Genomic DNA, 11985 nt, shown 5'->3' on the forward strand with positions numbered 1-11985 from the left:
GGACATGGGGACTATATTATTTGAATGGCATTACATTTTACCCATGAAGGATGTGTGTGATGTAGATGTATTAAGATGAATTTAGTTGTAACAAGTGACCTCCCAAAGAGCCATGTTGTGTGAGGTTGATCCCTTTTGTTTGTGTCAGAGTCACCAGATCCTCAGGGTCTGCGCACGTTCCCAACATGTCCACCACAAGACAGCTCCAATACTCTGATTAGAATGTCACAGAGTCTAAGAGAGTCCAAGTGGGGAAAAGGGGATTAGGTAGGGAACAGCTGGGAAGCAAAAGGTTAAACAACACAACACCAGATAAAATCACATTGACTGTCACTAGATTATGATTCTTAGTATTGTCTTACTGTTACCATGAATACTCTAAGGAGTGATTTTAACTAGGCCTAAAGAACTCTGGATACCTGGAATAAAATCAAGGATGATTAATGCAATGTTTCATAAAAGCTTTTCATAACATGTCACGTAATGTCTAGAAATACAAGAACCTTCTAGAATATAGCTTCAGAACAAACACTGCCTTTTTTTAACATGAGGACTAAAGGCTGTCTCAAAACCATCTCTAGAAAACAAATGGAATTATGCTAGGAACTTAATATGCACTAGAACGTCACATTTAGGTTTTGTCATTTTCACAAAAAGAAATGTGTGCACATTAAATAACATTACACTTCAGAGGTTTTTTTTGTATGGCCATGAACTGATTGCACACACTGTTTCCGATCTGGGAATCAAGTTTTACATGATGGAAATGAATCGTGCACTCTGCCGATTCCAACAGGAATATGTAAATGTCTTGAAATGATTGCGCAACCATTTACCGATCTGAACACCAAGGACCAGATGTAGGAAATCCATGAATTGTGACTCACAAATTGCGAGTCAGTGAGACTCGCAATTTGCGAGTCGCAATTCAGGATGCAGTGTCTCAGACACCGTCTGCGACTCGCTATGGGGTCGCAAAGACCCACCTCATTAATATTAATAAGGTGGGTCACTTTTTGCGACCCCATAGCGAGTCCCTGCACTCACAGGGATGGTGGCCTGCTGGAGACAGCAGACCTCCATGTCTGTGACTGCTTTTTTAATAAAGCAGTTTTTTTTTTGTATTGCAGCCCGTTTTCCTTAAAGGAAAACGAGTTGCAATACAAAAAAAATATGAAACCATTTGGTTTCATTTTTTCAGAGTAGGCAGTGGTCCATTGGACCACTGACTGCTCTGAAAAAATATTTTAAGCGACATTCACAAAGGGGAAGGGGTCCCATGGGGACCACTTCCCTTTTGCGAATGAGTTACCACCCACTTCAAGTGGGTGTTAACTGCGAATTGCTTTGCGACCGCTTTCGCGGTCACAAAGCAATTCTGCATCACAGTGCGAGTAACAAATAGGAAGGGAACACCCCTTCCTATTTGCGAGTCGCATTCACATTTTGCGAGTCGGTACCGACTCGCAAACTGTGAATGAGCATCGCGATGGCCGTTTTGCATGGCGCAAACTGCGATTTTCACAGTTTGCGCCATGCAAACCGGTTCCTACATCTGGCCCCAAGTTTGTAATGCAAGAAATGGATCGCGCACAAAGCCGATTCTAACCAGAATAAGTAAATGCCATGAAATTATCGCGCAAGCCTTTGCTGATCTGAACACCAAGTCTGTAATGCAGGAAATGAATCGCGCACACAGCAGATTCTAACCATAATATGTAAATGCCATGAAATGATCGCACAAGCCTTTGCCGATCCGAACACCAAGGTTGTCATGCAAGAAATGAATCACGCACACAGCCGATTCTAACCTGAATATGTAAATGCCATGAAATGATCGTGCAAGACTTTGCCGATCCGAACACCAAGGTTGTCATGCAAGAAATGAATTGCGCGCACAGCCGATTCTAACAAAATATGCAAATGCCATGAAACGATCGCGCAAAACGTTTGCCGATCCATACACCAGGTTTGTCATGCAAGAAATGAATCGCGCGCACTGCTGATTCTAACAAAGTAGGCAAATGCCATGAAACGATCGTGCAAAACCTTTGCCGATCCAAACACCAGGGTTGTCATGCAAGAAATGAATCGTGCGCACTGCTAATTCTAACAAAGTATGCAAATGCCATAAAACGATCGCGCAAACCTTTACCGATCTGAACACCAGGGTTGTCTTGCAAGAAATGAATCGCGCGCACAGCCAATTCTAACAAAGTAGTCAAATGCCATGAAACGATCGCGCAAGCCTTTGCCGATCCGAACACCAAGATTAACATCAAAGCAATGCTTCGCGTACTCTGAAAGTTTTCAAGAATAGGCCCAAGAATTCAAGAGTCTTTTTAGAGCGGGGTCGGGGGCCCAGCCTGACCACCGTCTTACCACCCTGCTCTAGGATCACCAAGATAATGCTGTGCAGGCCTGGAACTTCAAAGTAGCCTCCAGAACAGGGGCTCAGGAAATTGCTGCTGCTCTGTACCGGGACCTCTGAATAGTGAGCACGTGGAGCTGGGCTGGCTCCCTTATAGAGTCTGGCCCAGCCCACAGACCACACCCAGTCATACTGCAGAGAAAACTTCTAGAAGGTCCTAGAAAGGAACCACACCCTAACACACTCAATAAGTCTGCAGCAATACCTTGCAATTGAACAGTTATTGCAAAGATCATTAATAGTGCTTTTCAAGGTTAAAGTCTGCAATGCAAAAGGTTAACAAACTGCATATAAACTCAATGCATGAATTATGCTCTTGCATAAAGGCTGAGTTTTTGAATTTTCGTCGCCTGTAGAGCGCGCGCTGTCCTGATGTTGGCAGTTTGTGTTCTGTGCCATGAGACAGGTGATGTGCCGTGTGTGTAGCATGCAGACCACATCTCCCTTGGGCATGGTACTCTTCCCCTTCCCAAATGGCTATTTTCCATATTTCCTGACTCACATGCATGTGTGTGTATGTGGGCATCATGCAAAGTGTGGCAAAGTAGCTTGGGATTTATTGGCATGTTTGTGGATTTTGGGGTTGCCCCTGTGGCACAGGATGTGGCAGAAATTGTCTTGCAGCCCCACCCTACACCACTGGGACATAACAGCAGTGTGCCATGGCTACTAGAGATGGAGAATTGCTGCCCTCAGCCTTTGTGCTGACACTTATTCAGCTGCCATGTTGCAACATGGGCACCCTGGCACTTTGATACTATGATGCCTGCTTTGCAGGGGTGATTGCTATGGGTATGACTGTTTCCTGTTCTGCACATGACATATCAAAGTAGTAAATATGCAATTTCTATGTGGGCTGTAGACTGCTGTACACATTGGGAGATGATAAGCAATTGAAGTGTGGCGTGTTTCTCCTTTTTGCGCACTACTGTTTGCACCTCTATGGTGGGCTTAATTTTTGGTGCTGCTTCAGGTGTACATATTGCTGTATATGTGTGCCAATGCCAATATGCTCTATATCATGTGATGGCACACACACATCATGACCCAATGTAAGGCCCTGACACACTCGGTAGTTGCTGAACACAAACTTATGAATGCAAAGCAGGCATTGCTATATAGGAGCATCATCATTGTAAATGCCACTCAAGTGGCACTAGGGGCTTGTACAGTGGTCTTTATGTTTTGGAGATGTGTTTTGTATGTTTGCTGTGATGCATGTTGCATGTGTGTAGCTGATCCATGTGTCCCTATCCATGTGTGTGGAGTGTTGTGTGTGTTTATAGTTTGCACCGTGTGTAAGTGATAGCTGTTTGCTTACCTACTAGTAGGCCATTGCCATATTGTCTATCCTGGAAGTGTTGGTTGATGTTGGAATGTCAGAAGATGTAGGCATCATGCACACTTCCAGGATACTTGGTCAGCACATTGATGAATAGTCCCTTGTGGTCCACAATGGCCTGCACGTTGATTGAATGTGTGTGCTTCCTGTTCCTGTACAGGTATTCAGTTTCAGCATGAGGAGTAAGTAGCACATGCGTGCAGTCCATTACAACCAGCACATGTCGGAAACCAGCAGCTACATAAAATCCATGTTTGGTCTCCTGCTGCAGTTGTTGGGTGTTGGGGATCAGAAAATGGCGAGGAGTGAGGTGGATAATGGCATCCACCACACTTGGCAGTAGGGCTGAGAGGAGGGGCTGGGATAATCCACCCATTTCTGCAACAATTTACTGGAAAGTGCCGGAGGTCAGCATGTGCAGCACAGCCAGGAGCTTGGTCATGGGTGGTATGTTGGTTGACCTATGCATCCTTGGTGTGATTGCTGGTGCTATGTCATGAAGCAGCTGCACAATGGACTGTGGCTTCAGCCAGTAGTATTGGATGACAGTTTCCTCTCTTTAGCCAAGGATGTATATCCATTGTCGATAAATTTGCTCTCTCCTATTATGCTGCCTTTGTGGTTGGTGTAGTGGTGATAGAGGGTCCTGCGGTGAGGCTAGCAGTGCTTTGCATCGTCGCTGTCTTCTTCTCCTCGTGCCTAGCTGGAGCAGTAACTGGTCTTTGTTTCTCTGGTGGTTGCCAGGGTGCTTAATGTGCGTTTTCCTTTTATACCTGTGCCTTTGCACCATTTTAATGCCTGGTCTGCACAAGCATTATATTTTCAGTGCTAATGGGTATTCGCAAAACTTTTTAACAGGCTTGTAAATATGGCGTTAGGTTGCTAACGCCATTTTTTTGTAGGGAACATCTACCCTGCATATGATTTGCAGGAAAGTGGTGCTCGACAGATCTAGTAACACTTAGCAAATATGGCGCTACTTCTTGCCCACCATTGCTCCAAAAATTGTGGCACTATGGCGGCACTAAAACGTTGTAAATCTGGGCCTTAATGTTCTGCCATCCACAACGGTAAGAGAGTATGCAGCAAAAACATCCTTGCCTTTATACTACACTCACGTTTTTTTCCTGTGATGTTTGTGGGACTTAGAAGACAGATGACGGTTTACACAGTTGTTTGTTTTTTCTGTAACTTCAGAGGTGTTACTGTTGGTTTAACCTCATTGCTAGGTCTAACTTGATAGCTCAGCTGTCTTCAAAACCTATTGTTGCAATTAAAACAAAAATGTAAATAGAGTAGGATTTGGTTCTTCCCAGAGCACTATGGCCCTCATTACGACCCTGGCAGTCTTAGGACTGCCAGGGTCGCGGTGGCGGTCAGACCACCTCCAATGTGGTCCAACCGCCACATTACGACAAAGGTGGTTGCTCCCCAATCAGACCGCCAACACTGCCAGTCTGTCCTGTGGTGGTAAAGTAGCGTTGCTGGCGGTCCTAATCCACCTGGGGACTACAACACCCCTCTCCGCCAGCGGTTTCATGGTATAAGCAGTGCAGGGCCCCCCCTGGCCAGCCCAGTCATGAAGTTCACTGTCTGCTTTGCAGACAGTGAACATCGTGATGGCTGCTGGTGCACCCTACGCACTGCAGAATTGCCGCCGGCTCCATAGAGTCGGAGACAATGCTGTAGGCTGTTTACCGCTGGGCCAGCGGGAAACTCGCAATGGGGCGTGCGGGAACCTGGCCACACTGGCAGCAACCTGCCTGTCGTGGCTTCGGCAGACGAGCTTTTCCATCTGAAAAAGTCATAATCGACCCCTGTGTCTCTCTAACCTTATGCTATTGGCTGTTTGGTGTATTATACCCCCAGCCATTGAGTCTTTGAATTCCAAAACGTAAGGAAATACATTACAGCTCAATTTACACTGAAGTATCACACATTAAATTCTTAATGTCATACGTTCATTTGTTTTTTTGTTTGTCCTTTTCACTGCACTATGCTTTCTTTAAATATTTTAGTCGGGACTCACATTTGCATAGAGGACTCTCTAAATTATACCAATTAATGAGCATTTTTACAACAAAAAAGTTTGGCTTTAACATGCAAGATAGATATTTATGCAGGGGCATAACCCAGGCCACTGCAGCCCCTGCAGTCTAGGGGGACCTTAAGCGTTCAGGGGGCCCCATTCAGCCCATGACCAATGAGAGTCCATGAAATTTTAAGAGACTTGGGTGCTCCTCACCACATTCTACATCGGGAGGAAATCAGTTTCCTTCACCCCACTGCGTGCACAAATGTTGTTTGCATAATTCTGCACATTAAAGCCAGACACTGTTAGCTTTGCCAGTGCTTGTTTGGTCTCTGTAACTGGAACTATTCCATACAATATACATCGAGTGGGTTTTCAGTTGACCCCTTGCAAACATTGACTTTCTTCAGCCAGACTCTTTCAGCTATTGCATTGAGACTTTGTCTATCATGTTTTGGCTCAGTCCAGTGGAGTATACATCTCTCACCTAATGCTATTGGCTGATGACATGCATCCTTCTACCTCATACGAAAGGGTTCCATTACAATACATAAGGGACAATTTTACACAGCTAAACCATCACACGTTTAGTCACATTCTTTTACATGACATCAAAAGCCTAAGCAATTCTCTTGTTGTTTTGGAGTATGTTGTAATACTCTCGGCCCTCTTTCCCCTGTTGCTAAAGCTACTCATCCTTTTTACAGTCCCTTCCTCCTGCCTTAGCTCTAGCCCCTCCTTTTTTTCTAGTGTTCTCACCCACTGTGTGCCCTATGCCTTTTGTATGTAGTATTTAGATCTGGGAATTGCCTCACCATCAGGGCCAGCTTTTGGGTGGTGCGACCGGTGCAGGTGCCTCTGGCACTGACCACGGGTGCGGAAGGGTGCTGTGTTTAAAAATAACCTTCGAGTTTAAAAGAACATGCTGCAGAGTTCCTTGTATGCCCAGCAGTTTCAGGAAACAATAAAAATGTCAGGATAACTCTGGTGATTAATGCTCCTGCTGGAGAGAGATGGAGGTTTGTCTAGTAGCAGTTTTGCCACATCCTAAAGTAGTGCAAAGGGTTAATGTGCCTGCTGCAAAAAAAGTGTGCCATGCAGATATCAGAACTGAGTGTGAGTGAACTATGAATAGCTCTATAAAAAAATGAAATTTATGCCAGAGAGGGGCTATGGAGAGATGAGGGGCTATGTTGGAGGGTTGTAGTAAGGGAATTTATGGAAAAAGAGGTCATTGTAACGGTGCCAAAAAGATTGTTGCATCGGGCACCATCAGTGCTAAAGCCGGCCCTGCTCACCATCATAGCAGTGCCCTGGTTCAGAGTGATGTCACTGTCGTAACTTTAGCCACATCCCCAGCAGCCATGGCTGTGGCTCTTGGTCACTGGTGAATGATTCGCCTGCGGCTTATACTTGGATAACTCATGAATAGTCTTCATTACTCTGGCTCATAGTCTTCCTCATCAGAGTCCTAATTAGGGATACTATGCCTCAAATGATAAACATTTTTTGTCCACCTAAAGAAAAACTATAAAACATCATCGATCCCTAAGAGGAAATCCCTTCAATGGAAATATAAAAACATATTGTAAAAACACAAGCCTTCCGTTTTTTTCCTGTCTTAACAAGATTACTCTTAGATGCTGGTAGTAGGCAAGCACATAGCATTACTTTCAATATTCAACATAAAATTTAGTTAATATGGCCTTTCCCTAGCAGACATGAAAGTTGCCCTCTTTCTGTTCAGCGCAGCCGCACATGAGCCACCACCTCATTCAGTGCATATATATTTCTAAATGCTATTGCCAGAGCTATGATGTTAGATATTTTTCTGCAGTTTTTTATTCACTTTAGCGATCCACATTATCTAGCTCTGAAAATAAAGCTTTGGAACTTGCCTGCGACTCTTTTCGAGGATGTGGAATATGGGTATGCCCTTAGCTTGAGCTTTGTGGGGTTCACAAGTTAATGATGCAAACAAATCCAATTCCCCCCTCATCCTGCCCACACCTAAAGTCTCCCTTCAGCACAAACAGCCAACCCATACCTGTCTGCCTTCAGCATCCACTACAGGAAATCTCATCTCTCAGCCTAAGTCACTCTTGACTTCCAGTCCGGCCCCCACCATCCTTATATACCCCTCCCCTGCATACCAAAGAGCCAAAATAGATGGTTGTATGATGGAACCATGCATGCCGGAACAACGCATGCCTTAACAACGTGGTCAGAACAACAACCACGTAGTTTCCACGTATGTCTTTACCACGGATGCCTTTAAAACAATTTTTGCGTTAAAAGCATGCCTAATAAAGGCATGTTTGGAAACGGCATGCAAAACGGCATACGTGGTTCTGTCATGCAACCCCCCTCCCGCCCTGAGGCCCAAAACTACCCCACCCCAAATACCTAAACAACCACTACCCCCCACCACACTGAGCCTTAAAAAAAAAAACAATCCTAACTCTCAGTCCCTAAAAACTAAAGTACCCTGACCCCCTCACCCGCCCTGAACCCTAAAAAAACTACCGACCCCACCCTATAAAACTAAACTATCCAACACCCCACCCACCCTAAGCCCTAAAAAAACAATCCCAACCAACCCCCATTGCGCCCCTAAAAACTAAACTACCCCGAAGATCCCCAAAAAAAACACCTCTACTCCCCACCTCTGCCTCTAAAAATTAAACTACCCCAACACCCCCCACATCCCCTGTGCCCTAAAACCTTCCCCCAATAAGTAAACTTTCCCGACCGCCCCACCCTACACCCTAAAAAAAGAAACTATCCCCACCTCCGACCCCCACCTTTGCCCCTAAAAACTAAAGTAACCTGACACCCCAACCCACTCTAATCCGTAAATCTACCCCACCACTAAAAACTACCCACCAACCCTGCCTCAACTCCACTTCCCTCACTGCATCCTCTCCCAATCCTTCCTCCTCTTCTCTCCTCCCTCCTCCTCCCTTCCTTAAAGCTTCCCCCACCCCTTTAAAATAAACTATCCAGCCCCCCACCGTAAACTCTAAATAACAAAAATACCCAAACCTCCCACCCATCCCAATCCCTTAATCAACCCCCGACCCCTGCCCCACTTACCTCACTGCGTCCTCCGTGTCCTTTCCTGAACAACGCATGGCTTTTTCTGTACCTTAGACACACATACGAGTAGTTTAGCACATGCGTTGTTAAGGCACAGAAAAAGCCAAGCGTTGTTCCGGCAAGCGTGGTTACGCTTGCGTGGAAATGCCCTTGGTGTTAAGGATGGGTTGTTAAGGACGTTTGCCAAAAGATATATCAAACATTGTTCTTCTCAACCATCAGTACAGAACACTGTTGTGGTTTCACTCCTTCGTTTCTTTTCTCTGTCCACTCCCATCTTTCTCACCCTTATATTCTCCTTTTAGTGACTTCTCTCCCTTCTACCTCCCTTCCCGCTCCATTTTCTCTTTATTTTATCATTACTTTATACCCGCCTCTCTACTCTTTTTCCTACTCCCTTACTCTTTCCATTTGTTATTCTCCTCTTTGTCTCATCTGCAACCATTTCCCTTGTTTTAGTTCCCAGTTTCTATCTGCTCTGGCTGGCTGGCTGATTAAACCCTGGGACCTATTGGATTTGCCTGTGCTTGTTATGTGGAGACAGTGATAGGAGCTGAAGAGAGACTAATATGTACAGTGGACTGTCGCAAGACCTCTTTTAGCAAAGCTGCCAAGTTTCCCCCGCTTCCATGCATGAAGTGGTCTTCTAGATTAGGTTTTTATTTTGCGTTCTGGGATTTGGGGTGCTGCTGCTCTAAAATATAAAATCATGACTACAAGTCTGTGAATGTAAATACAAATTGGATCAGATAAGTGACTCACGTATGGACTGGGGACATTTGAGTGCTGTGTTTTAGTACAGAAGTCTGTGTGTGTCAGACCTTCTTCTCATTGATGACAGCTGCAGTATACAGTGCTCTGTTCATTTTTGATACTGAAATCGCCACCCACTAGGTTTGTTGTAAAACCATAGGCCTTTATTGTGAGTTTGTAAGAATAGAATGGGGTACATACCACACATGCTAAATATCATTATCTCAGGATCAGGGCGAGGGTGTATGATAAATACCTTCTATGGCGAGTTTATAAAGGAAATAGGGCATAGCATGTGGAATTGTTATTGAACACACCATTTTCCAAAATTCACCTTTTTGTTGGCCTCAATACATTTTGGCAGGTTTGACCTGCCTGAATTTATCAGTGGAAAGCTGTGAGTGTGGAATAATTATCACACAACCTGTAATTCCAATCCCTGCACAAACTCTTGTGTACTCAGGGATATACCTTTAGCCCTTAAATTGTAATGAGGCCAAAGAGTTGCTCCAACATGATTTGGCTGTTCGTCTGCAAGTACTGCATGAAAGGAAAGAAGAACTGGACCGTACCTCTGAAGTTTACTTTGGATCAGAAGAAAGAAAGCTTTTTCCTTTTCAATGGAAACATGTATTTCTTCTCTTTGAATTTGATTTTGTTAGACTCTAATCTAAGTGTAGGTGCATAGATTAAATAGCAGTTCAATTTATTTTGTATTGAACTTCTTTCCTTGATTCACGGCCACGAGTGAGGCATGGTGCCACAGCCCTTGTATGAAAATGACTCATTTTGTATGATCACCCCCATTGTGTTGGACTGACACTGCTTGTTTTTTTACTCTTTGCACTGAGACTGTGATAACCAGGCACCTGTGCATGTGCTCTGACTCCTAAAACACATTGAAATTGGCTACATCCTGATTGTCATATGTAACTTACCTATACGTCCCTAATATATGGTGAACAATGTACCCAGGGCATGTAAGCTGAATATCACTAGGCTAAATTAACAATGCCCACACGAAAGAAGTACTGCCACAAGTAACCTGTTTGTGCAGGTTCAAATTGCAAAATCGACTTCCTAAAATATTTATTACAAATACAATTCATTGTAACAAATATTTTATGAAAGGTCATTTTAAAAAGTTACTTTTAGCCTGACTAAAGCCTCTAAAAGCACATTTGCTTCAGCTTCAGCTGGCACCCAGGAGCTGAATAGCTTCTCAATTAGGTGTGATTGGATTCCCAGACCTCAGAGAAAAGCCTTGGGTGTGGTGTGAAGTTGACGTTCACCTGACAGGATGGTTTGGGGGCTTTGTCCATCCCCTTGCATATCTTCAAACGATGCCTAACCTGTCACTGGCAGATGCAGCTCTCACCTGGTTCTGCCTCTCTTTTCTCTACCTAGTGAGCCAGGCTTCAGTTCCATTGAGCTGTTTTGAGTGACCACAGAGATGGGGGTTAATCATTTCCTGACCACACCTCTAGGGTAGACCCAGAAGCTCTGCATGGGGGAGATATGTTCGGCTATGTTGGATATAGGTAGAGGGGCCAGATAAGGACTGGTTGCAGTAAGGCACACATGAACTGCTGCAAACATTGGTAGGGCTATCCAGGAACTTTTTTCCTATTGGTTAGGGAGAGGTGAGGAGCCATCACCACCACCCACAGGCTATTGCCAGGCATAAATGTGGGACCCTGTGCATCTTCCTCAGAACACTACTGTAACTGTGGAAGATAGAGGAAAGACTGAAGATGCTGTGAGTCATGTGTTGAGGACCCGAAAGGGTAGGACCGGCTCCCACTTGTTTCCAGGACAAACTCCAATGGTCAGTTGACTGACCCGCTATTAAGCTACGGGGACACAAAATCTGCCAGAAACCCCCTTTCGTAAAAGAGAACAGCTGGCTAATTTTGACTGGATCTGCCCTAGACCCGATGGTGGCTTCTGTGGGAATGAGTCCTATGCTGCAAATGTTGTCCCCCAGAACTTGGATCCTTAGTTGGGGTTAGAGTGTTCTCCTGTCCCAAAACTGCAAGAAGTGTGATTTAGAAACTTTTTGCCAACTTTCTACCTGGAGAAATAAAGGAGACTAGGTTTGCTTTCGAAGCTGCAGCTGGCATTGTTGATTCACTGATCGGCCTCAACCTCTTGTTTTACTCCACTGAAGGAGATCCAGCTTCCTGAAAGGTTTCCAAGTCATAACATAGAGGACTTCGTTGGGACCAACGCCAAGCACCATCCGATTGAAGCTGAGGCCTTGCTGGGGATGGACGTCAACCACTTTGAGGTTTCTCACTATTGCCGATTACCGCACCTGGACCAGCT

The sequence above is a fragment of the Pleurodeles waltl genome, chromosome 9 (assembly GCF_031143425.1).
Source record: "Pleurodeles waltl isolate 20211129_DDA chromosome 9, aPleWal1.hap1.20221129, whole genome shotgun sequence".
Taxonomy (NCBI): Eukaryota; Metazoa; Chordata; class Amphibia; order Caudata; family Salamandridae; genus Pleurodeles; species Pleurodeles waltl.